This window comes from Myotis brandtii, unplaced genomic scaffold, assembly GCF_000412655.1.
Source record: "Myotis brandtii unplaced genomic scaffold, ASM41265v1 scaffold674, whole genome shotgun sequence".
Lineage (NCBI taxonomy): Eukaryota > Metazoa > Chordata > Mammalia > Chiroptera > Vespertilionidae > Myotis > Myotis brandtii.
The window spans coordinates 366781-370942 of record NW_005370630.1 but is presented as its reverse complement, the minus strand read 5'-3'; the positions used below and the strand labels follow the sequence as shown (position 1 = coordinate 370942).

At 45.9% G+C, this 4162-nt stretch overlaps 1 pseudogene; it reads right to left on the bottom strand.

Annotated features, from left to right (window-relative positions):
• Positions 1-321: 321 nt before the first annotated feature.
• On the bottom strand, positions 322-706 carry LOC102240798 (annotated as a pseudogene).
• Between the last annotated feature and the right edge of the window lie 3456 nt (positions 707-4162).

Here is a 4162-nt window from a genome sequence, read left to right as displayed (position 1 = left end):
GACCCCCTGCTACTCGAAATGAGGTCCGCAAGCTAGCAGACAGCATCACCTGGGAGCTTGTCAGGCCTCCACTCACAGGCCTTGGCAGGGCCATTTGGATATTTATAACATTATTTGTGGGCCATACAAAACTATCAACTTTAAAATTACCCTGCCATATTTGGTCAAACATTTAACTAACTCACCCTTAATGCCTTGGCAGGGATAGACCGAATGATTTCTCGGGCCATACAAGGGCTGGACGTTCCCCACCCCTGGTATAACTACTGAATCAGACCTGTATTTTTTGTTCCCTGGCAGCATTTTATTTGCATGTAGGTATTACTTCTCTAGAAAAAGAATCATAAGATTTTCTCTTCCTTTGTGTTTTTGTCTTGCTTCTTTGTGGTCCATGATGCTAGCTGAAGCCATCAGTATAATGAAACCAAACTGATGAGAGAGGAGCAGGTTATTCTGCCATTTTTGTAGATCTTCAAGTTGCACATCAAATCTGGGGCTGATCACTGCACACCATGAGGTTCACAACAATTTTCCCAGCTCTGTGATCCATGACTTCAAATTCTCCAATGTAACTGTGCTTCATTGCCACAGCTAGAAATTGGACAATGACTTTGGAGCAGGGCCTAATAAGAATCTAGTGTCCACCTCCCTCATTGGCATTGTTGATGCTCTTCAGAGCATCAGCCAGGACATTCGTGCACACCATATGGTGGCACGGAAAGATGGCGATGGAACCTGCTTTTGAACAAGGTCCCAGGTGACTGGGAGGCACACTAAGGTTTGAGAAGCACTATATTCAATTCCTCAATAGGGACAATCAATATTATTGAAACTTTTATTTCACACAAGCCTTTTTTGGGCGTGCAATTTCTCAGGCACATTAGACTAGTGTTTGCCCTGGGTTTGAAGTAGAGATTTTAGAGATTTTTTTTTTTTTTACCATGTCAGGACAGAGTATCATTACCACCAGCCAGAATCAGCCCAGACAATGGAATACGGGCTAATTTCTTAGGTGCCTACTTATTCATTCAATTGTCACACATACTTATTGAGGGAATACTCTGTGCCAAGCATTGGACTACAAATGGTGAACAAACTGGCACAGCCTCAGCTCTCATAGTTTGTGGACCTTTCACACACCATCTCATTTAATTCTTCCTATAACCTATGAGGCGGGTACTTTAATCCACATCAGGAAACTGAGGCTCAAGATCATACGCCAGTGAGTAGCAGAGCTGAAAAATCAAACCTTTGTCTATCACACCACCGTTTATGCTTTTTTCTATGCAGCACGGCCGGACATGATTCTAGGAGATTATCATCTAAATTAGGTTTACAGCCAGAGAGCCAGTGTTTTATAGATAAGAAACCAAGAATTCTTATCTCCTGCTTCCCAGTTACAGCCAAGATGCTGCTGCAGGACTGGGGCAGGCTGGAAACTAGAGGATCCGAGCTCCTCTCCTAAGACCTTCTCTTCAGAAGTGACAGACCTGCCACCTTCATGTGTGAGAGAGACAGATGATGACTCTGGTTCAATTATTCCTTCCAGACACTGGGGTGAGGGATTCACCTGAGGCCCTAGGATAAGATGTGAAAAGCACTGCCCTGGGGAGAGAAGGGTTCAGGGCTGACGCTCCTTCCTCCACAGGACTCTCAGGATGAACCCCATCCCGTGGGTCACCCTGCCATTCGGGCCTTCTCCCCCACCTGTTCTGTGCATCCCCTCAACTGACCAGCCCTCCTTCCTTGCCTTGACCCTCAATCATTCCATCAGACCCTCTTAAACTTCCATTCTGCAACCGACTAATAGACCTCTTCTTTATATTTAGATCCTCAACTGGAGGAGAGAGAGGAGGTGGGGAGACGGAGGTGTGAGAAATGGGAGGTTCGGGACACAAATTGCTTGATGGAGAGACATGTTGGGCTGGACTCCAGTAGAGAGGGTCGAGGATGAGGTTGAGGAAGTGGCTGGTTAGGGGAAGGAGGAAGGAAGTGCAGGGATGAAAGGCCAGAAGAAGATGATGGAAGGAATGAGCCAAAAACACACAAACATCAACACTATCATCCCCATTCCCATCTCAATAACAGCAACCTTAGGAGGTAGGTACTGTTATTATCTCCAATTTATATTTAAGGTAACTGAGAAATAGAGGGGTTGGGCTCACTGTTGCTGGTCACCTGGCTGTAAGTGGTGGAGCCAAGATCGAAACCGAGGCAGGCTGGCTTCAAAGTCTGTGAAGTCTCATAAGGGCATCTCACTGAAAACAACAAGACATGTTTCTCTTTAGATACCTCTGGTCCTGGCTGGCCTGCTTTTGTTCATTCAAGCAATACATTTTCTTAATAAGCAGATACTAATAAACAATTATCTCAGTTCATCTACACAACCTAAATCAAAGCATCCAACATAAGCAGGTTTTTATTTTAAAAGAAAAACTGTCAGAATTAATATCTAAATCTAATAAATTTCTGGATTTCTTTCCAGCTCATTTCTGATTGGAGCCGAGGAAGAATTTAGTCTGGATTTGTTACAGCCTCTGTGTGTTGGTTTTAGCACTTGTAAATAGTTCCAAACCTAAAGGTAATACAGGCACTCCTCACTTTAGTGCACTTGGCTTTATTGCACTTCCCAGATGTTTCTTTTTTTCTAAATAGAAGGTAAGACCCTCTCCCAGCAAAAAAGATTACAACGGCCTTTATTGTGAGACTCGTTTTATTGTGAGACTCGCTTTATCGAGGTCAATGGTCACCTACGCTGCAATATCTCCAAGGTATGCCTATACAAGGTTTCTTGGGAGGCGGTGCGGATTAATCAATTAAAATGTAAGAAGGACTTGCAATAATTCAGCTCATTCAGCGACATTCAATGAGCAGGTCTGGTGTGTTGCAAGTAAGAAGGACAAAGAGACCTGACCTGTTTGGCTCGGTGGATAGAGCATCGGCCTGCGGACTGAAAGGCCCCAGGTTCGATTCCGGTCAAGGGCATGTACCTTGGTTGTGGGCACATCCCCAGTGGGAGGTGTGCAGGAGGCGGCTGATCGATGTTTCTCTCTCATCGATGTTTCTGGCTCTCTATCTCTCTCCCTTCGTCTCTGTAAAAAATCAGTAAAATATATTAAAAAAAAAAAAAAAAAGAAGGACAAAGAACAGGGCATCAACCCTGAGCTCTTCAGAATGGGCTGGTCAGACCCACAATTAGAAAGGCTCCAGGAGAGAGTGACAAAACCAAGGGGAAGCTGGAGCAAAGGGAGTGGCGAGGAGGGAGCATGGACTGTGCCCAGGGCCTGAGGGAAGGCTTTGCAAAGCTGCACCAGGAGGGCCTCTGTCTTAGTTTGGGTCCCCGACGCGGACTCGGAGGCAAGTGGGAGTAGTCCATTTGAGGGTGATCCCAAGAAGTTTGGTGAGGGAGTAGGAGAGTGAGACAGAAAAAGGAAGAAAGCCAGTAAAGGTACATTAACGAGAGGGTTGTAGCTATGGGCAACTGGGGCTCCATCCTGCGGGATACTCTCTGAGGAAATGCGTAGAATGTTCCTCCGGATGAGGAGGCAGCTGGAGTATTTTTCACCAACTGCCACCCCATATTGGTTGAGGATTACTCCCGCAGGTGCCAGTTCTCAAGCACCTCAGCCTGCCTCACCCATGGGCCAAGCGTCCTGCAGCCAGATGAAGCCTTCAAGCCAAGAGATGCAGGTGTTTGAGGCATAAGCCATCCACAGTCTTCAGAAGCTGCAGGTGTCTCTAGGCTGGGCACCAATATTATCTGTTCTACCTTCAATAATTGTTTGCGTGAAAGAATAACCATGGGTCAGAAAATGAAGTGACATTTGAGGGCTGGGGAACTGAAGCTGAGTGTGGCAGGGCCAGGGTGCCATAGGCAGGGCAGGCTGCTGTAGTAGAAAGACATTTTAGGGTCAGATGAACATGGATTCAGTATCAGCTCTATCATTTTCTGAGTGACCTTAAACATGACATTTACAAAAATATATATTTTTAAATTGATTTCAGAGAGGAAGGGAGAGGGAGAGAGGGAGAGAGAGAAAGAGAGAGGGAGAGCGAGAGAGAGATATCAATGATGAGCCCTAGCCAGTTTGGCTCAGTGGATAGAGCATCGGACTGTGGACTGAAGGGTCCCGGGTTCCATTCCAGTCAAGGGCACACGCTC